At 48.1% G+C, this 22,762-nt stretch overlaps 1 protein-coding gene across 4 annotated transcripts in view; it reads right to left on the minus strand.

The window, feature by feature from the left end:
* The window catches only part of ZNF395 (zinc finger protein 395), a 39,423-nt gene extending 17,434 nt beyond the window's left edge, over positions 1-21,989 (minus strand). The window contains exon 1 of one of the 4 annotated variants that reach the window (XM_068552706.1): positions 21,919-21,989. The gene's annotated coding sequence lies outside the window, so the exon portion shown is untranslated. Of the gene's footprint in view, positions 1-9,062; positions 9,175-21,755; positions 21,866-21,918 lie in introns of those variants that run through there. The other 3 variants (XM_068552710.1, XM_068552708.1, XM_068552709.1) reach the window with 3 other exon arrangements.
* Positions 21,990-22,762: the final 773 nt, after the last annotated feature.

Raw genomic sequence — 22,762 nt, forward strand, 5'->3', positions numbered from 1 at the left:
TCAGACACTCAGATTCTCAAGCTCAGCTGGCTTCAAAGTTGCCAACAGCCACAGAAGTGAGCCGTGCTAACTATCCTTGTTTTCCACTTGAGAGAACTCATGTGCGGAGCTTAAGCCACTTATTGCTGGCGGTACAGGTAGTTGGTGTCAGGGCCTGAACGAGATCTGGTCTCCTGACTCCAAACCCAGGTCTTCTCAGCGCCTCCCAGCTGCCTGCACCCTGCCCCCGACAGGCTCCGGGCTTAGGCCACTCGAGCATTCAGGGCTGATGGAAACGCAGGACCACAGCCCTGACGTGGACCAGGGAGAACCGTTCCAGGCCTCTGCACGGTCACCCCACGATGGACAGGAGCTGCTCTGGAAACCGCACACATCATCTCTGCGTGCTCAGAGCCATCAGCTCGCCCCCACGTATACTACTCCAGAAAGCAGGGCACTGGGGAGCGCTGTCCTCTGCATTTTATAGGGAAGCAGAGCTAGGAAGGAGACAACACCAGAAGGCTTGGTGTGATGCTCCTTTAGTCAAAATCCTCCTGCCTGAGAGGCGGGGTTCTAACCAGCCGACACTCTATAAGCCCCAGGGCGGCGGCGGCGGCGGCGGCGGGGGGCGGGGGCGGGGGATACCCCTTGACCTTCAGGTGCCTACACCATTCCAGAAAAGAGGAAGTCAATCTCATGGGACCTCAGAGATTCAAAACAGTCAACGAGCTTGCTCTTGGGAAATCCCAGCCCGGATCCACAGCCTCCCTGCTAAGCAGGATGCAGGAAAAACACGGTAGATCTGCCTCCGGCCGCACTGTGGACCCCGCTCAGAGCCTGTTTCCTCATCTGTAAGTCACAATGCTAAATACTCCCCTTATCGACCTTCAAGGAGCAATGAGAACGTTCCAGTAGAAGCCCTCTGGACACAGACTTCTAAATAATTCTGTATTAGACTAACCTTTCATGTTCTTAAAAAGATGATGAATAATCCCTTTTTCCCCCATTAGGTAATAAGATGTAACCCCCAGGTTATTTGGACAGCTCACCTCTTAACACCTCATTTATGTGTAGACACGGTATCCATACCTAACACTGAAGAGCATTTCCTATGTGCTAGACTCTAAGTGTGGTACTGGCATTCTCTCATTCCACAGGTACCATTAGCGTCCATCCTTATTCTGTTCTCAAAAAAACAAAGACCCAGAGAGATTAAAAGACTTGACCAAGGTCAGGGTGAAAGGCCAAATCAGGGCCCGTCAGGACCTACTGTCTTCAAAGTCTGTGTTTTTTTTAGGACGACACCACGCTCCCCCTCCTCTTTCCAAATACCCTCTGCCTGGGGCCCATGACCTATGGCCTCTACTTCCCTAGCCTCACCTCCTCGGACTCCACTGACTTCCATCTCTGCTGTCCACGTCGTGACCTGGGTCACAAGGCACTGCCCAGCACCAGAGGGTCAAGCTTAGTGCTCACCACCCCAGGCATACCCTCCTTCCTGGTTCCCCCTCCCGGTCCTCAGGTTACTGGTTGCCCTTCTCAGCAGCTTCATTCCCACCAGCTCCTCTCCAAGAACTGACTTCCACTGGTCACCCAACAACAGGTCAGAACTTTGCAGTCCCTTCACCCCCAGAAACCAGAATCCCTCGCATCCGCACAGGGCTCGAGGGGTGGATCACTACCAGGGGGCACAGCTGCTCCCAGGCCTGCTGGGTCTGCTGGCGGAAGGGGAAGACTCAGACCTGGCACCCTGCGAACTCATGCTGCCCCTTCTCCAGAGCGCTCGTGGCTCCTCAGCCATCCTGCAGCTCATTCCCTCCGGGTACCCTAGCACACTCCGAGTCTCTGCTGCCCCAGGTCCTCTGTTCCCTCTTAACTCACCTCTCCAGTCAGTATTTAGCCGAGGAACTGATTTGTACAGAGCATATCCCCGGTGCTGTGGCAGGTGTAAAATACTAGGATTTTCACGGACTCAATACCAACACCATTTCCCTACCTGGAATGCCCATCAGGCTAACTCCACCCCTGTCTATTAAGCTTGGCATTCCCAGAGACTGTTCCAGCGGCCTTTCTCCTCCCTCCCACCCCTCTGCCCCTGGCCGCACCCACGCCAGGAGAAAACTGCACCACAGCTATGGGTTCAAACTTTCTTTGAATAGTTCCATAAACCTTCTTTACTTTTCACCCTTGTCCAGAAGTACCTCGGGGCTTCGTTTGGGTCCCATGCCATCTTCACGTCTCCCGATTCCTGGCCTCCTTCCCAACCATCCCAGGAAAGTATGCTCAGCAAACATCTCCACAATAACAAAACGTGAAGGGTAAAAATAAGCTTAAAAGATAAGAATAAAGTCGCAAATATAGAGGAAAAGGGTTTGGCACATTTTTATCAGTGTTTTACTCAGAGCTTCAAGGGCTAGAATCAGAGAGTATGGTATCTCCACCATGAATTCCCTAGAAAGCAAAGAGATAAGAAAAAGGTCAAAATCACAGCATCCTACAGAGTTCCTCTCTAGGTGTCTGGTGACTTTATATTTAGTAACACTCTATTGGAAAGCTTTACTATGTATGTCATCAAAAGGAATAAAAACGTAAGGAGTAAATTCTTTACCACTACCAAAAAAAAAATGTCCAAGCTAATTTGGTGCTAATTTGCGTTTAAAAACTCAGTCACCTACCACCATCCTCGAAGCCTCAAGCCAGAAACAAGAACCTCTAACCCTCAGTTTAATGTCGCTGAGCTAGAAGTGAAGCCACAGTGCCACTTAGAGACATCAGATGGCAGCATCCATCCAGAGAAAGAAACAATCCTGCTCTTGACCCAAAAAAAAAAAAAGAAAGAAAGAAAAAAACACAGTGGCCACCCCCACTTTCCACAGCAGGAAGTTTGAGGTTTCTACCACTGAAAATGAAGAAAGGGTAGTATTTCCAAAATTCCTGGGCTTCCAGACGGAGCCTGAAATATTTGGCTAACAGACTCTGACGATGTTTTTGTTAAGTCTTTTTTTTTTTTTAAATGTAAAGAACGCTTTTTACTTGGTTTGTGAAGCCGCACCTTCCAAAGCCTGGTGGATTTGCACAGTTGGTGAACCTGCCCACTTCCGGCTTCTTCCCACATGCGTTCTCTGGCCTTTCACCTTTAACTGGCCTGAATTCCACCCTGAAATACCTTTTATTATTTATTTATAGTGCGCCCAAATCTTAATTTTTAAAAGCAGAAGAGAAAGAAGGAAGGGAAACTGCCTTTATTAAATGCCTAATAGCACCAGCTTTCGCAAATTGTACCTAACTGAATCCTCAGAGCGACTTAAGATAAACATACGGTCTTTTATTTCTGATGAGGAAACTGAGCCACTGAGAGGTTAGGTTGCCAAGGCTACACAACCAGGAAAGGCAGCCACTAGGGACTGAACTCATGTCTATCTGGTGTCAATGTCAAATACCATTATTCCAATAGGTGTGAGATCTCTCAAAATAAAACACTCAAGTTGCTTTTCATCTACGTGGTATTTTTTTCCCCTATGTCAGTGAACCTCTACAGGAAAAAAAAAAAAAAAAAAGCAAAAGCAAAACAAACAAACAAAAAACCAGCTCCCAATCCTGCAAGTCTCCTTGTGCGCATTTTCTTTCCTTGAAAACCCATTCTCCATTTGCATCCTAGCCTCCCACCTACAAAATAAAGGTCAATGCTTTCCTCCAACCTTGTTCAGCAGTCCAGGTCACTGTTAATCACTGAGCGGTTTGGGAAGACCTTTATACACAATATTGCCCTCTGAGAGGGTGCAGAGAGATAATGTAATCAATCCCAAAAGTTAAGGGAAATCTTAGCCAAATTTACACTGCGGATTGATAGCATGGAAGTGAAAAAACATGAATCTAGACTAAATGTAGGCTGGGCAGGATGGCCAGGTTTGTTGATCTGCATTACATTAGGAACATGGCTCAACAGATAACACCATCCCTCAAGTCCTTCGGGGATTCAGAAGTGAATTCAAGCACCTACAGAGGTCTGCCATGCAGGCAGGAAGAGGATCCAGGGTAATCTGGACTCTAGAGGGACTTTCCAGGACGGTCTGTTACTTTATACCTTAGCTCGAGGGTCCCAACCCCCTCCCAGCATGTTTCTACCAATGTAACCACCGCTTCCTTCAAATCTTTCTTCCCTGATCTCTACTTTCAACTCACCCCCCTATTGGTTTCTTTCTTGGGAGCTATTGATGGTCCATAATAACCAGCCAGCCCCTAACTTGCCATATGGTTCTGGTACTGCAAAGAGAAATCAAGAAACATCTATTTCAGGGTAACAATAACAGTGTTTCAACACATAGTCAAATCCAGCTTTACAATGTTACATTTTCGACTTACTGAAGTCCTTGACCGAAACATAAACTCAAGCTAAAAAAGACTTCCTGGCTGATGTACAGTTTTAAGATATCCCGAGTCCTCTTTGCTTCTCACCACACCACTGTCACCCACAGGGAGGGACTGGCTACCCGAGAAGGTGTATTTTGGTCCATGTAAAAGGGGTTAGCCCTTTTCCAGGCTCAGCAAACATCTTCTGATGCGCTAATAGCCCTTCATGAGGACATCTGCCATCAGTGAAATAACTGGGACAGACAGAATAGGAAAACAAACCCTCTCTGTGGTTCTAAGTTGCAAATTGCCATTTGACACGTCACTGTTGCCAGACAATCCCAGGTCTCAGCACATCCATGTGTGTGTGCGCGCACGCGCATGTGCCCACACTCAACAGGCGCTCTCTCCTACCTCCTGTGGCAACAGGCCATGACGTCACCGAGTAGCACTTCCAGGACACAGGTCATAAAGTCAAACTGATTACACAACTAATGGGGTTTTTGGCGATGGGTTTTTTTTTTGTCGTTAAGGAGGGTGAAGTTTGGAGTAAGACTCCCATTTGCCGAAGCATGGGTGCTTTGCTGCCTCTCTAATGAACAATTTAGGGACCAAGGTGCCGGGCATTACTCCTCTTCCAAGAGTTTCAGGTTCTCCACTAACCCTCAGCTTTCTACTCTATGATCTCCCCTGGTAACCACTGCACAGAACATCGATTTGAGTTTTGGGTTCTTTGGCTAATATTCTCCATATCATTCTTAATCTTTTATCAGAAAGTTGCTAATGTTTTCTTTTCAATTTTATTTATTTATTTACTTATGTCTGCGTTGGGTCTTCGTTGCTGTGTGCGGGCTTCCTCTAGTTGTGGCACGTGGCCTTCTCATTGCAGTGGCTTCTTTTGTTGCGGACCACGGGCTCTAGGCCCACGGGCTTCAGTAGTTGTGGCACGTGGGCTCAGTAGTTGTGGCGCACAGGCTTAGTTGTTCCACGGCATGTGGGATCTTCTCGGACCAGGGCTCGAATCCGTGTCCCCTGCATTGGCGGGCGGATTCTTAACCACTGCGCCACCAGGGAAGTCCCTAATGTTTTCTTTTAAATCTGTAAAGTTTTAACTTAATTTCTTTTTTCAATGTGACATTCTAAGCTCATGCAAAGGTCAAAATGTTGCAGCACACCACATCTTTTATTTTATAACAGAATTCAGTGGAGAATAGGACAATTCATTTGTCCAAAACAATTCATTTTTCAGCAATTCTTGGCCAGGGGCGATCTCTGTTGAGAGATGCCATGTGCATCCACAGCATATTGATGACTATATGCAAATACGTCTGTGGTCCTTGCCATCTGAACCTTGGCAGAAAGATGTAAGTTGTCATACTCCACCATCACCGCCCAAATGCTGCCTGGTAGTTTCTTAAGCCTTATTTTCTTCCGGGGTGACTTCTCCAGAAAAAGTAAAAAAAAAAATTCACTTCACTGAGCATATATTGACCGTTTCTTCCCAGAGGATTTTCTTCCCAGCCTGGCTTTGGACAGAAAAACCTCCAAGGGTAGCCAAGGGCCTGCACCAAAACATCTAGGTCTCTCAAGTTATACATCAGGTCCTGTTACACCATTTTTTAAATGTGTGGTATGCATTTTAGGTTTTCATGATATGAGCTTAAGATCACAGCACTGAGCATATTAGTAATTGATTCAATACCAAGATTTCTAAATCAGCTGTTCAGAGAATGACCATTTGGATTCTCAGGTCATTCTAATTGTTGTCTTCTTCTGAAGGTTTTTGGGTTTTTTTAAATACTTATTTATTTATTTATTTGGCTGTGCCGGGTCTTAGTTTGCAACACACAGGATCTTCGTTGCCACGTGCAGGATCTTTAGTTGTGGCACGTCTGAAGGTTTTTAAAAACTGGATTACACTGCCTCAATGTATAATAGTTTAGACTACCGGTAAAATTAAAATTAGACGATCAGGATTGGCAGGGATCTTAAAGGTTGCCCATCCCCCATTCGGGGCTGGATCCTCTCCACAGCATTTCCTATAACTGAGTGTCCAGCCTTCCCATCACTGAGTACTAGATGTAACAGAAAAACGGAAGGAGAAAATAAGGGCCCCAAATAGCCATGCTATTTTCATATCCCAGCAGATGGGCCACAGAAATAGGTCACCTGATCTGGTTACACTGAATTTTCTCCAGCAAATAACAAATGACCCTGATCAACAAATACTTTTGTTGGTCTGACTGCACAACGGCCATTCAATCAAGTAAAAGAGACCATTCTGTTTGCACTGCCGGCAGGGAAGGAAAGCATTTTCACAGTTCAGCCCAGAACTATACTTCCCCTTCCTTCACACCTAGCTCCCCATTTGCTTTCAAAACCACCAGTGCCCTTTATTCATTGCTCTGTCATGCATACACTACTCTGTATGAAACAAGACAATCCTTAGCACAGCACTGGGCACACAGGGCTCAGTGATCTGTAACTACTTCTATTAGCTCCGACGGACTGCATCTCCCTTAGACGGCAAGCCCTTGCTTATCCCATCAAATTTATGATTTTGAAGAGATGCTATTCCCATAGGTGAGGAGAGACCCAGATTTAAAAAATAATGTGTTGGGCTTCCCTGGTGGCGCAGTGGTTGAGAATCTGCCTGCCAATGCAGGAGACACGGGTTCGAGCCCTGGTCTGGGAAGATCCCACATGCCGCGGAGCGACTGGGCCCGTGAGCCACGCCTACTGAGCCTGCGCGTCCGGAGCCTGTGCCCCGCAACAAGAGAGGCCGCGTTAGTGAGAGGCCCGCGCACCACGATGAAGAGTGGCCCCCGCTTGCCGCAACTAGAGAAAGCCCTCGCACAGAAACGAAGACCCAACACAGCCAAAAATAAAATAAATAAATAAATAAAAAAATCCTTCCCTCTACTTTAAAAAAATAAAAAACGTGTTGTAAGAAATAAGACCTGCTGCTCGCCCAAAAATGAAGAACAGTCATAGCGTCTTAGTAGCGTTTCAGTGTTCAGACTCGGTCCTAAGATAGCAGTGTTTTCTTGAAAACAGGTAGAGAATGCTTTATAAGGAAGCAGGGATAAGTAAAAGCATGCCTACGAACGTGCCATGTGAGAGGGATAGATGATCCAGCACTGTTTTCGTACATGCACGGGGCACGCATGCATGTGTAGACATGTGGGTGCCTGCACTGTGGTTAAACCTGATTTGGCTGTACCAAAACTATGTGAGACGCAGGAGGCATGGAGATGCATGACTGCTGACTCAGCATCCTACCCGGAGCCAGCAGGAAGGAGGGAGCCAGGAGCTGAGTATCTCCGCGAGAACAAGCCTCCGAGAACTGACAGTTCCCTCCAGCAGTCTGCAGGGTAAGCTTCCAACCTGAACGTTAACCGCCAATGAATGCCTGAATGGCATTTGGGTTTACAGTCACTTTGATACACACATTCGAGGCTTCCTTTTTTTTCTGACCTCCTGGCAACTCAAGGAAACACGGAGGGACAATTTAATCCCAATTTTATAGCTCAGAAAACTGAGGTTCCTCCAGAAGGCCACTGATTTGCCCGAGCTAGCCAGCTGGGGTGCCTGCAGCTTTCCTGGCCCCTCCCTGGACTCGTTCTCTCTTCCCCTCAACGGGAGACCCAGCAGCAGGACAGGGGCTCGGGCTGGAAGGGCTCCAGAGTTCCCAGCCCCAATGCCTTCACATTGCCTTGTCTGATCCTCACAATGAACGCTGTGAGGAAGAAAGCGTGAGTTTCATTGGGAAGAAGGGATCTATTAGAGGCACTTACAGGAATGAAAAGGGAAAGCTGGCAATAAAAGAACCATCCCCCAAAATATAAAACACAGAGGGGAGAACTTAAAACGCCTAACAGTCCAGGACCCATTAGTGTAAGGCCCTGAGTGGTGCACACGCCAGAAAAGCTCTGTGATCATGATGCCTGAGGTGCCAACCCCGAGATGCAAGAAAAGGGCCCCTTATGTTCTCCCCCACTTTGAAGGCAGAGAAATGCAGGCTCTCTCTATTTTTTCATTGAAGTGGTTAAAGTAGAAAAACTATTCAGAACTCAACAGTCGTTTGAATGAATAATCACATTCCCTGACTATGCTAAATAAACAGACGGTGGGGGGCGGCAGTTGTAGGGAAGGTGAGAGCCACCTGGTGACTTTCCTGGCTGAAATCAATAGGTAGTAAAAAGGTAGCAGCCCTCTACAGGGGTGGATAATCAGAGCACACAGGGCTGCAGGTGCCCAAGAAAGGAACCACCTGGTCCGGGGAGTGGCCCGGAGTGGCCTGGCCAGGAGTTGAAGATGCAAAATTATAGATGAGAAACTATGCACACGCAGACAGGATGAGTCAACTGGAGACACCAAACCAGAAAAGAGAAACAGGTACGGGAAGGGATCAAGGTGCCCAAGATACCCCTCCGGAATCCAAGTCTCATCTAGGAGCCACCGGTGCCAAACCAGCCAGTGGGAAATAAAAGTGTAATCTTGGCAGTTATGAGTCACGAGATAAGAAACACGTGCTGTTGGGATGACAGAACATTCTAGTGGCTGATAACATTTAAAAACCTGAAATAAGAGCTGGGTGCCAGAATTCGTTCCAAGACCAGGATGGCTGACCAGCCAAGGGAATAGATGTGTCTAGCCAGAAGGGCGATAACAGGCCTCCACAGATCAACTTTTAATCCAACTTTTCCCTCCCTTCTGACTTCCCGGCTGACCGTACAGGCTTTCTGTCTCAGGATGGCAGTGGCTCCTCACGCTGTCACTCTATCACCTTCTCCCGGGAGATTGCTCTGATCTCCTGGGATTGCAGCATCTCCCCCAGTACCAACGGGAATGCTTCCCATCCCCCAGGAATGCTGTGGCTGAGGGGGAAAAAAAAAGGCTGGTTACACCTGAGCAACTAAAACTGGCTCCTCGAAATGGAAACAGAACGTGCAAGAGAAGCTGACCCCGGGCACACTGCCGAGGACGCCTCTCCAGGGAAGGGGCTCGTGGCAGCCCGTCACCTTGACCTGTGTGACTTTCGGGAACAAGCCACCACCTCGGAGCCTCAGTTTCCTGCCTCACCGTGAAAAATGAGAACGGTGCCCAGCATGTGAAAGGATCTCAACAGATGTGTTGCCTCCCCTGTTCCCCGATTTCAGACCAGCACTAGACAGCTAAATGACACGGTGGGCCACTCGGAGAGCTTAGGAGCCAGTGTCCCGCTGGCATCTGGAAACTGAGGTTGCAAAAGGATATTCAACCCGAACCAGTAATACAACTACTGACTCTAAAGAGAATCAAGAAGTTGACCACGGGTGAGCCGCTGATTAACTGAAATCCCAAACAGAACTGATTTCGGCAAGACAGGGGAACCGAGAAATCCAGCACATTCCATTTAGAGGCCAGCTGGCCACAGTGAACCAACCCCAGGGCTCCCTGCTTCGAGAGCTCAACACCCAGCCGGCCGGCTCTGCCCTGTGGCCCAAAGCGGAGCCCACGTGACCTGGCCCCTCACCTCGCTCTCAGCCCACAGGTCCCAACCCTGCCCTCCTCTTTCAGCTGAAATCTCCATCTTGGTACCCTGCCCAGGGCGGTTCAAGGCCCGCTGCCAGGCCTTCCCGAGGCAGAGCGTGACCAGCCTCTGTGAGAACAACCCCCCAAATCTGATGCTTCAGTCCCGGGTTCCAGCTGTCCCAGATCTGGATCCACATTCACCCGTGCAGACCTACACAGCACACAGGGCAAAACCGACTCACCAGAAACCCAGGGCAAGGGGAGCCGCAGAACCAAAACACCAGCGTTCTAAACAATCTGCCGGTACTCGACACACGTGCAGGCTCTTGCCGATGAGCCGAACGGAAGAATGGCGGAGCCTCCGCTTCACACCCTGCCTTTAGAGAGCTTTAGGCCTCGCTGAGCTCCTCCTGCATCCCACACCCAGCACTTGTTTATTAAAGCACTTAATACGCTCCAGAGTGACGTTCATAGATCTGTGCTGTATAATTCGCGTGAGGCCACACTTCGTGTTCTAAAGACGGACGGAGAAGACTCACAGATGCGTTGAAGATGTCCAGCTAGGGAATGAAGTGGGTTTAGAACTTACCATCCAGAGTCCACCACTTCTGTTCATCCATCCGGTAATTCCTCTCCAACACGCAGGCCGAAGTCCTCAGGGGGCCAGACAGAACTGACCATGGGGCTCAGCGAAGCCCTTCCCAACACCCACCCTTCCAGCCAAACCGTGTTGAAGCATGGGGGCCACACACTCGCACACCCTAAAGCCTGCCCCATTCTTAGAAAACAGTTGCTTCGTGTCTGAGCCCACCTCATGTATGCCCGGCCTACGTTAAATCTAAGCTTGGAACTGACCTTGTAATGGGTCTTTATTAAGATTTAAAATTAATGTACCCTGTTACCTAGCAAGTCCCCTTTCTCAGGATCTACCCTAGAGAAACACTCACGTGTGTGACAAAGAGGCATGTACGGCCATGTTTATTGTAACAGCATTTGTAACAGCAGAGGATTTGGAAGTAACTTAAATGGCCATCAATTAGGCTAAATCAACCAACAGTTTAGCCTTGTGATTCTGAAGAAGGCTATGCAGGAGTTAAACAAAATCAATAAGACTTATACATATTGACAGGAAGCCATCCCTGAGATGTAGTGGGGTGGAGGGGGCCAGCACACTACTACTCGAGTGAGTGCACTTAGCTTCTTTTAAGTTCTTTAGGTATAAATGCAAGTATGTTAAGCATTTGGAGAATACCAACAAACTCGTAACAGTGGTTAACCTCCGGGGAAGGGCTGGGATTAGGAGTGGTTGTCAAGGAAGATTTTTGTTTGCTCTGGAAGGTTTGCATTTTTTTTCCCCCTACAGAGAATGTGTTCAAGTACTACTTGTGTAATGAAACTTTCATTTCACCATGTACTTTTTTTAAAAAAGAAAGAAACTGACCCTTCTCCGTACATTTCAGTCACGTGTTTGGGGGCAATTTCTACTCAAATCTCACACACGCTTCCCGGGAGGCTGAGCGCTCAGCAGTACAAAGCAGTGGGCTCTGCAACACAGATCTTGTTTCAATATTAGAAGCCCAACTCTGTGACTCTGTGGACCGTTCAATTTATACACTAGTTCAAGGAAGAGGCAAGAAAAAAGAGAAAGGCATGTCAGAGGACTTCTGGGTGATTCAAAGGGATGTCCAAGGAGCGATTTCAGTTCTTCTGGTTGAGCGTTCCAGCTCTCCACCACACACACACACACACACACAGACGCACATGCACACGCACACACGCACTTGCCAATAATGGCAGCCCTCGCCCAACCACACGTAATCCACACCAGGCCTAGCCGGCTGTGCCTCAGACTCTTCCATCCGGGAATCAGGATTTCTAACAGAAATTCAGATCCTGTGGGCTAATGAGAAGGAAGAATCTGACCACCACATTAGAAAAGCTCCAAAATATCATTTACTCCCCCAGGGCCACCTAACCACACAGAACGCTGATTTTTAAACACAGACACTCCTCCACCTCCACCTCTTCAAGACACTACGTGAAAAGTCCTTAGAAACACAAAATTCTAATATTAAGGACCTAGGGTAGGCAAAACTAACCTAGGGTGATAGAAAACAGAGCTGTGGTCCTTCCGATCGGGGGAAGATTCACTGGAAAAGGTCACGTGGAACACTTCGGAGGTGATGGAAATGTTCTGTCTCGAAATGCATTTGTCAGAACTGATCAAACAGCACATTTCAGATCTGAGCATTCCACTGTATGCAAATTACACCTCAATTTAAAAAAAAAACAAAAAAAAAAAACTACCCCAGTACAGTTTCTCTGCTAGCTGCAGCAGAACTTTGAGCTGTCCTATCAGACATCTGAAATCTCTGTTGTGCTATGTAAAGAGCACAAGTACCATGGCGACAGTCACCATAAAAATAGATAACAAGATTAAAATGGATAGAGGACACAGGAATTTAAGAACGGCGCACCAGGAGCAATTCGTTTTCGGCAGAAGAAAAATAGAGGACAGGGAGTTTTTCATTCCCCCTGCACTTTGAAAAACAACCATTGAGTGTGGTTGTTTTTACTAAAAGAGTTTTATGGCTTCCCAATACTCAAAGGACAAAAAAGGCTGAGAGCTGTTACTTCTCATCATGTTTTGCCTTAAAAAAAAAAAAAAAAAAAGTATGATACCCTAAGTTTTTCCCATACCCACTGTTCTGTGGCCCAGGGAGCCGATTCACAGCAATGCGACAAGCACAGATGACGTGTCATACACTGTGTGAGGTCCAAATGATACTGAGATAAAGGCGGCCTGGGCCCTTCATCAACTGCACAAAGACTTCCAACTTTAGTTCCAATTACCAAGTTCTGCCTACATTTTTTACATACATCGAAAACTGACGCCCCCTAGGTGTGCACCCTGAAATTACTCCACGTGAAGAGAGCACTTCCTTGCCCAATACTGACTTTTTTCAAATGCCAAAATGTAGGCATGAATCACTTGGTGACAGAAATCTTGTGTTCTTCTCCAAAAGATGAGATAAACCTCTGTTCTCCTTGTGGATTTTCTCTAAGAAATGTCTGCTAAGTGACTTAGCCCTTGCAGTGTCCCCAACAGCAAAAGAAGTAATCCAAAAATATCAGGAAGAAAATCTAAAATTTTTAAATAATCAGGGTGGATTCTAAATAAACCATATATTTAAGTAAAATTTAGGCAAAATTAAACTTCCACATGTAAGGTACAAATAATAAAAATGCAAAAACAAAAAAAATTTTCATTCAAACCACAAATTTACTGTCGGATAGCAACTAAATATATGCATTCCTGGAAAATCCCACCCGAAAGTTTCTTTAAATCTGTCTCTTGTTCCCTCTGTCACTAAGCCTACAGAGCAATCACAAGGTTCAGACTCGTCCCTGATGTTGGGATGGTTTTTAACGTGCTACACCTGGTGATATAAATCTGCAGTGGAGAAAATGAAGGAGATGGTCAAGGACACTCCCAGATCCTCCGCAGCCAAGCAGAGGACCCAGGAGTCAGTTAAAGGTCCCCATCTTGGTTCATTCATTATACTGAATACAACCGGCCAATAAACACATTAGTCCTCCGTATGTCAATCTGTTTTATTTATTGTTATTTGCCATTTTCCACCCCACACCCACCTTCTTGCTTTCCCTAAAGACAAAATTCCATTTTCAGCAGCCCTGGGGCCACAAACTGAGTCCTGACCCACCTTGGAATAGTTCTCTTCCTCCTTTCTAAAATAACCCCAGAAGATCTCTTGAAAATGTTAGGACCCACTTATTAACATTTTTTTAAAGAGCTTAAAATGATGATTTGACCCCAGTACTACACACTAGAGGTATATTCCATATTCCACATTATCTTTCAGCTTTGACAAGTCACACAATAACCCAAGAATGAGAAAGGACCTTGGAGGCCAGCCTAATTCCTGTTCTCTTCTACAGCACCCCTAATCCACAGCATTCAGCCCAACCTGAATACCTTCAATGATGGGGAGCTCACTACTCCACGGGCAGACATTTCCACTGCTGGTCAGACCTGCCAGCTAGAAAATTCCTCTTCTGATGGAACTGAAATCTGCTCTCCCAGTCTTTAGGGTTAAAAGGAACCTTAAAGCTCGTCACCTTCAGTGTAATCATTCAGTGGATAAGGAATCATGTAATGCAATCACTCTACAGAAGAAGAATCTGAAGCTAGAGAGGATAAAGCAGTTGTTCTATCCATTGGTCATACTCCAACACCAGAGCAGAAATGAACAAGTCGACTCCTTCCTATACCTCATAACCATGAAAATATTTGAAAAGGGCTATTGTGTACCCACCCCATGAATGCACTCCGGTCATTCCTGATCCCACAGCATCCTAGTCTCCTTCCTGTGGGTGAAGCCTTGTTTGTTCATGTTTCTTTTAAATCATGGCCCCCCCAGTGGTCCGAATGTCACATGACCAGCGGAGGTCATTAAAACTAGACCCTGTGATTGGACTGATGAATTTCTGATCCAGTTATTAATGGGATTCAATTTCTAAAAAGCTTCATCCCACTCAGGGCTCACATTTAACTCATGAACAGAACAATCTCAAAACTTTTTTCCCACATGATCTGCCCCTTCCTCGGCACCTGGAGGACCACCAGGGTTACACTGTGCTTGTCTGTTTACCTGTCAGTCTCCCCCTTTCAAATCAGATCATCAACTTCAGGTCAGGGACTGAGTCTTCTTTTTTTGACTCCAGTACCTAGTCAGTGCTTGACACATGCAGGTAAATACTCAAGATTAGTCACTAAATGAATCATCTACCTTTACCCATCCTGTCCTTGAACGATAAAATGTTTTTAAAACAGCAGTGTTCAAGAGAATGAAGAGACAAACCACGGGCTGGGAGAAAATATTTGCAAAAGACACATCTGATAAAGGACTGTTATCCATAATATACAAAGAACTCTTAAAACTCAACAATAAGAAAACAAACAACTCAATTTTAAAAAGGGAGCCAAAGACCTTAACAGATACCTCACCAAAGAAGACATACAGATAACAAAAAAAGCACATAAGATGTCATCACAAATCATCAGGGAAATGCAAATTAAAATGAGATACCACTACACAGTTAAGAGAATGGCCAAAATCCAGATAACTGACAACACCAAATGCTGGTGAGGATACAGAGCAACAGGAACTCTCATTCTTTGCTGGTAGGAATGCAAAATGGTGCAGGCACTTTGGAAGACAGTTTGGTGCTTTCTTACAACACTAAACACACTCTTACCATATGACCCAGCAACTGCCCTCCTTGGTATTTATCCAAAGGAGTTGCAAATTTATGTCCACACTAAAACCTGCATACGGGTGTCTATAGCAGCTTCATTCATAATGATTGCCAAAACTTGGAAGCAACCAGGACGTCCTTCAGTAGCTGAATGGATAAATACACTGTGGGACATCCAGATAATGGAATATTATTCAGTGCTAAAAAGAAATGAGCTATCAAGCCACGAAAAGACATGGAGGAAGATTAGATGCATATTACCCAGTGACAGAAGCCAATCTGAAAAGACTATATACTGTATGATTCCAACTGTATAACGTTCTAGAAAAAGCAAAACTGTGGAGGCAGTAAAAGGATTACTGGTTACCAAAGGTTGTGGGGAAGGAGGGATGAATAGGCAGAGCACAGAGGATTTTAGGGCCGTGAAAGTACTCTATATGATACTATAATGGTGGGTACATTTGTCCAAACTCAGAAGGTACAGCACCAAGAGTGAACCCTAATGTCACCTATGGACTTTGGGTGATTATGACGGTGTAGGTTCATCAGTTATAACAAATGTACCATCTGGTAGGGGATGTTGATGGTAGGGGGATGTGCATGTGAAGGGGGCAGGGGGTATGTGGGAACTCTCTGCACCTTCCTCTCAGTTTTGCTGTGAACATAAAACTGGTCTAAAAAATAAAGTATATTTTAAAAAATATACTTACATACATGGTAGTGTTTTTTCCACTGTGATATACATACACACTACAAAAAATACAAATAGTAAATTTAAAATGTAAAAAAAGAAAGTCACTCAACTCATCCATTTAGAAGTAACCAATATTAGTATTTTGGTATTAGAATTTTTAATATATTTCCTTCCAGTCATTTTCTATGCACTTCGTTCCTTTAAGATTTGAAATCATATTGTAGATGCACCTTAACTTTTAGCAGAAACATCTGTCCATGTTATTTTAAAGTTATTCCTAAACATTATTTTTAATGGCCATAATATTCCACTATTACGGAATATTAGTGGAATCACTTTCGGATTACTTCCAGCCCAGTCGCACCATTGGATATTTAGGTTGTTTCCAATTTTCCATTATAGTTTAAAAAAAAAGGAAAAAAAAAACACCTCTAAATAATCTCTGTGCACAAAGCATCATCTACATTTTGGATGTGGTCTCCAGAAGTGGAATTATCTTACCAGAATGTATGAACATTACAATTCAAATTTTAAAAACTAAAATCAGACTTTACATTTATCCCTTACTGAATTTCTTTTTTAAATTTGGGCCCTTATTCTGGATATCTCTGAACCTTGGTTTATCTACTAAATAAGCAATTCCTCCCACCTCTACGCCATCAACAAAGCTGACAAACATACCTTCTGTATCTTGATCCATGGCACTGGAATAAATGTCGAACAGCTCAAGGCCAAGAATAGAACCCTATGGCACTCATTTTCAGACCCCTTTCCAGGCTGACTCGGTGCCACTAATTTACAGTTTTTGCATATGACAATCAAATTAAAATAATAACACCATCCAGCCCACATTCTACCACTTATTTAATATGGACCTTCATATCTTCAGAAATTGTTAAGTACTTTACTAAAGACAAAGTGTACTATAGCTGCTACACCATTTCTCTGATATAGTAACCATCATATAAAACAGGAAATGGGTTTAATTTGATACGATCTGGCTGACTTCTGATTATCCCTGCATCCTAAGGGCACACTTTTTCAAGCAATTAAGCAAAAAGCATTTCAGTTTCTACGTTTTTTTCCCCAAAACCTGTATTTTAAAATAATCAGATTGCGTACCTGTATAAAGCAGGGTGGCTCTTATTCAGTCCCTGTCACCTGTGGCTCCCCCAGGGAAGGGCTCTGAATCACAGGCGGTTATGGACCCCCAGGGTAAACCAAACTGTCTCCAGACCACAGAGATCTGAACTTATTCATTTCAGCTGGTCCCAAATCAGCCTAGTTTTCCAGGAGTCATTTGCATTCACACCTTGAACCAATTATTCCATAGTCATTACGAATCCTGGCTTCTCAATCTCTGGATCCTGGAGGCCTACCCCCGGGCCCATCCTAGGAAGAAGGAAATAAGAAGTGACACAGCCCCTCTCCTTGCCGTTCCTTTATTACTGACTCACAGAACCAAAGCTCCTGAGAATCTAATGTCTTGCGGCACTTGGCGGCCATGACTCACATCTCACCAAGTTATTACCCCGACATCGTTCTCAGAGGATACGTGCCAGGAGCCACCAGCTAACCAGGTCAGCCTGAAGTGGAAAATGGCAAGGCCTGAGAGATCTTGGGGTCGCTAGAAATTGGCTTCACCATAGAGAATACAGCCCAAAGCCGTCTCTAATTAGTACCATTCCAGTCATCAGAAAAATATTTCACAGTGCCAGCCGGCAGCAACTCAGAAAGCGCTGCTCACCTGCCCAAAACAAATCATTTGCACACAAGGCTCTCAGATTCCATGTCACGCTCCTACCCGAATCCCTGCGGTGGCCACCCAGAGCCAGGGACGCGATCCCAAAGTCCCTACTAGGCCTTCGAGTCTCTTGAAAACTCAGGTCACAAACCCAAAGGCCTGCAGGGCTGAGCAGGGAATTGACTTCGACTGGATTGAGGCAACAGAAAGAATGGGAACTGGGACGGCTGGGAGCCCCGGGCCATATCCCGCCCACAGGGGGCAGCTGCCACTCAGCTGCACAGACCTGCCTGCTCTCTTTACCAGAGTCCCAACTCCAGAGGTTTTCTGGATTGCTCCTAATTTTTGAAAACCTTTGCGTGGTCCCAATGACAACTCATCTGAAGGCTGAACACATTCTTCGGGCGTCCCGTTTACAACCCTTCCACTACCCTTTGATCCTAACCGACCTTTCCAGCCTGACTGCTCCCTCCTCTCACAAGGACCTCTGTTCTTCACTCTTCCGCACACTATGTACACCCCTAACTCCAGGCTGTGGCCCGTGATCCACACCCCACCTGTGCGGCACCATGAGACACCCCAAAGGGTTCTTCCCAGACTTCCTTCCCTATTCCAGCAAGTTTCTCCAAGCCAAACAAGCATGGCCCCTTCTCCTGAGCCCTATGGCTACTTATTTTTCATCTTGGCGTTTCGTCATCTTGCCTTGCTCCTTAATCACAGGTGGATCCTATCTTTCCATGGAGCCTGTAAACTTTCAATCCCTTCCTCATGCTTCCTTCCACCTCCAGCACAAATAAGGGTAGCTCTGCCCAGGCGCAGCTTACTAAATACTTCCTAGATATGAAAATGCTCTATAGCTGTTTTCCCAACTGTGAGTGAGGATCCACTACAGACTGGTTACATCGACTTAGTGGGAAACAATAAGCATTTTTAAATGAAAAATAATGGAATAGAAAATAAAAGTACCAGAGGAGATTGCACCAAGCAAAAGAGGTAGTACTCATGAACTTAAATTAGATTTTTACATACATGATTGAGTATACTAGGTCATGATACAAAGTTTATTTCCTAACGTAGGTCATGGTCGAAAGTGTAGAAAACACTGCTAAGGAGATGAGCTCCACCAGTGCTCCACGCGTGCTCCACGCAACTTTGCTTTTTTTTTTGACAGTCATATATTCCCTAAAAAGAAAAAACTATCTGATGGCTACCTCTCCCCACACGAGTCAGCTTCCCCTGCTAGTTCACTGGTCCTGCAACTCAGAGAAACAGGGAGGCTAAGTAACTGCAATTACATCCTCACTCATTCTGCAACTTTTTGCAATCACCCTTCAAATTCACCAGCCCTCGGATGCTGCAAGTTGAGGCTTAGGGAATTTGTTCAGCAAATCACCCTAAGTCACCCTTGCAACAGGAAAGCAGAATTCAGAGCTCAGGAGAAGCCCCAGCTCCCCTCTGCGGGCTGGTCGCTGGCTTCCTGGAAACTGGCAAGGGCTCTGGTTCGGAGGGACCTGGCCCAGGGAAAGGCACTATCCCTAGGCCCACAATCTTCTCCTTCCTCTTTTAGATCATCTTGCTGCCCCCTCATCTTGTTGCTTCCCCCACGCACATCTACAAGGGGACAACAGGACTAGACTGAAGGTCTCAGTGGAGAGCAAAATTCAACGTATTTCAAAGCCCAGCAATGTATGTGCTTATTGAATTCCATTCTACTTCCCTCAAATCTCCAATCCCACCCTCACCCTCCTGGTTAGCAGAAGAAGTGGCCCATCCTCCTTGGAGCCTCATTTCCTCCGAGTTACTTTGCCAAATTCATGTTCAGGACCAGGTGGTATCTTCTGAATGGCAAGACAGAACAGAACCTTCCAACTCAGACCCCCAGTCCCCCTCAACAGCATCCTCTACTGCCCCCCACCCCATGACCAAGAAGACACTCCTCGGAGAGCCTTCCCTCCCCGGCTTTGGCAGCCTTTTCCACCCTACACACCCTGGTTTCCCACCAACCTCAGAGCCACAGCTGCTAGCAGGACACCTATGTTTCGACTTCTTGGCAAACACAAGAAACTTCCCTGCAGCCTGAGTGTCAATTACTTCTCTCCAAAACACACATTTCCGATTTCTCAAGTTACCAACTACAGCAGCTCCAAGGCCCTGGCGTGTAATCAATTTCCACAAAGAATTAATTTCCATTCATCTCCTTCCTTCACCCTGCCCCTGTCAACAGATTATTTCAACAGTAATGCTTCTAAAATCCACCCTGTTTTCCATTTCCAGTTATCCCAGTCCAAGCCCTGGGCACTCCACAACTGTAACAGCCTACTGATTTGTCTCCTAACATTACTTTTAAAAATCTTTCCAAATACCCTTTCCTTACATCAGTCTCTGGCTCAGAAACCTTTACTATCTCCCCAGTACACACAGGGTAAAATGCAATCCCCCAGTCTGGCTTTCTAGGACGTTCACAACCTCAACCATTGTTCCTCTCTATCTTTATCTCCTACTGTTCAGGAAACATCCCCCGGTCTGGCCAAGGCCATCTCCTTGTCTCTCAGGAAAAGTCATGTTCATTTGCACCTCATGGCCCATCTCAAAGGTCTCACGCTCCAGAAATACAGTTCTGGTGGTTCCTACCCTATTCCTTCTCTGAACGCCAACAGCACCTATTCTACACCTCGCAGTTTGCCAGGTCATTGTGCCCTATCTTGAGGTCTTATTTCCCATGCTCAAGTCTTTCTGTCCCCCCGCCCCCCGAGGTTATAAACCCTGGAGGGAATCATCTCATGTATCTTTTGCATCCTCCTCACTAAGATAACTGTTTGAACCTCTTCTACTCCGTAGTCCCTTTCTGACCTCTCACACCCGTTACTTCTTTCTCCCTTGCCTTTGGCCTTTGCCGGTTATCCTTCACGTGCATAACTTATTTCCTAACTTAGGACTCTAAGTCCATTCCCCAACTCTGACCTTGCCTTTGATAGTCCCCCTGTCCCCCAGCATTTGCAGTCACTTACGCAGTCTGCGCACATTAATTTGAACTTGAGCTCTCAAATCACTTCTACCTGGTCAGTAGGCTTTCTGAGGCCTTAGATTTCTTGAGTGTCTTTTATCTCCCAGAGAACCTGGCATGGTGCTGAGAACGCAGCAGCCCCCCAGAGGTACCTGTGGAGTTGAACTTAATTGCTATGTTTCCTGGTGTTTCAAGTTCCCTGAGACCCAGAACCTCTGTTTACACAACATCTTAGGAGGGTGTCAAAAAGGCCTTCAATACCTGTGGATCACTCACTTCCAGGCAAAATACACCAAATACACTTTTCTAGAAAAGGGGGTGTAAAGAACAGACCGGTGGCCTGTAGGTAACCCCTGCACCTGGCCGCCTGGCATCAGGAGAACGCCGGCCTGCGAGAAGCGCTCCAAAGCCACCGAACATTGGCCCAGGCTGCCTGCAATCAAGGGGGCAGCGGGACCCCCCTCGCCGCCTGGCAGGTGGGCTTCTTTAGGTTACTGCGTCCGTCCCAAAGTGAAGGCGCTGAGCCCTGAATTCCCAGGCAGGAAAGAAAATGCTACCTTTGAAATTGCACATGACAAACTCCCCGTCCAGGTCCCCACCCGGGCACCCCACATGCCCACAGTGCCAGTGCTGAGGAGGGTCAGGGGCCGCCGGCGAGGAGAGGCAGGGTGAAGGCGCGCAGAAGGAAGCGGGGGTGGACAGAAGGGCAAAAGGGGACCGGGAGGGTGGGGGCCAGCCCCCGAAGTGGAGGGTGTGTCGCGCCGCGCGTCCCGGAGCGCGGCACTCGCCCGCCCGGCCGCCCGGCGGAGCGGGCAGGAACGCGCGGGGCGCCGGGAGAACTGGGCCGGCGGCCCGGCCGGAAAGGGTCAGGGAGGGGGCAGGTCACCCTCCGGCGGAGAGGCGACTCCCGGCCGGCGCTCAAAGTTGGGGAGGGGATTCCTCGGCGAGCGCCGGCGGCGGGCGAGATAAACAAGGCGGCGCACGGGAGGGCGGGCGGCCACCCTCTCCCGGCCGGCGCGGCCACTGCCGCAGCGCCCCCGCGCCCCGACTGGCCGCTGCCCCGGCGGCGCCCGCCTCCCGGGCCCTCCTGTCGCCTGCCCGGCCCCCGCGGGCGTGCGGAGCGTGGGAAGTTCCCGGGCCGCCCCCGTCCCCGGGCTGCAGCGCCGCAAGGTCCCCGCGCAGCTCACCTCGCCCCGCCACGAGCGGTGGCGCGGGCCGGGCAGCTCCCGCTCGGACAGCTCGGCTCGGCTCGGGGCTGCGGCTGTCGCGGCCCCCGCCCACCCGGCGCGGCCCACCGCCCGGCTCCGCTCCGGTCGCCCGCCCGCCCGCCGAGGCTCCGTTCGCGCCCACCTGGCCGGCCTGCCCTCCCTCTCCGGGACACTGCGCTCACGTACGCGGCCGCGGCCACAACCCGGCCCGGATTCCCCGCCCGGGAAGGGAGCGGAGGCGCGCGCCAGCCAGCGAGCGCCGGGGCGAGGCGGGGGACACACCCCCTCGCCGCCCTCCCTCCGTTGCCCCCCCCGCCCTCTGTCCCCCGCCCCCCGCCCCCGGCGCCGCGCGCGCACGCCGCCTGCGTGCGCCTCGCCGGCCACGCGCGCCCGCGTCCCCCGCCCCAACATCCCCCCAGCGCGCGCCCGGCGTACACACCCCCGGCCGCTCGTAGACAGTGGGCGCTCAATAAGTGCCCGAGCGACTCCTCGCGCACATGCGCACTTGAACCTGACCGAGTGGTGAAGCCCCCGCCCCCACCCCCAAATCGGACCCGGCGGCTGCAGTCCCGAACCAAACTTGAGTCTTAGCCTGTTTTCACTGAACCGGCAACCGAGCCAAAGTTTCTTGCTGTTGTTTTTCCAGGCCGGGCTCTGGGACAGGCTTCTCCGAGAGAGGCCGAGCTCGCCCCAAGGCGGGAAATGCCGCCAGCGGGCTCCGGGCGCCTCCGACGGGCGCTTGGCGGGGGCGATCGAGACCCAGGCCGCGCCGCCCCGACCCGCCGAGCGTGAGCGAAAGGCGAGAGGGAGGGAACGCTGGAACCAACCTTTCCATCTTCCTTTGCTTTAATGTTGTCTTCTCCATTTTATGACATTTTACTCGATCTCACTCGTTTGTAGTTGTAAAGTGAGGCGTTATTTGCTGTTTCTGGAATTAACTTGAGAGAAAGTTAACTATTAGCCTTCAGCCCTTATGTAAACAATAC

Source organism: Eschrichtius robustus, chromosome 10, assembly GCF_028021215.1.
Source record: "Eschrichtius robustus isolate mEscRob2 chromosome 10, mEscRob2.pri, whole genome shotgun sequence".
Classification (NCBI taxonomy): domain Eukaryota; kingdom Metazoa; phylum Chordata; class Mammalia; order Artiodactyla; family Eschrichtiidae; genus Eschrichtius; species Eschrichtius robustus.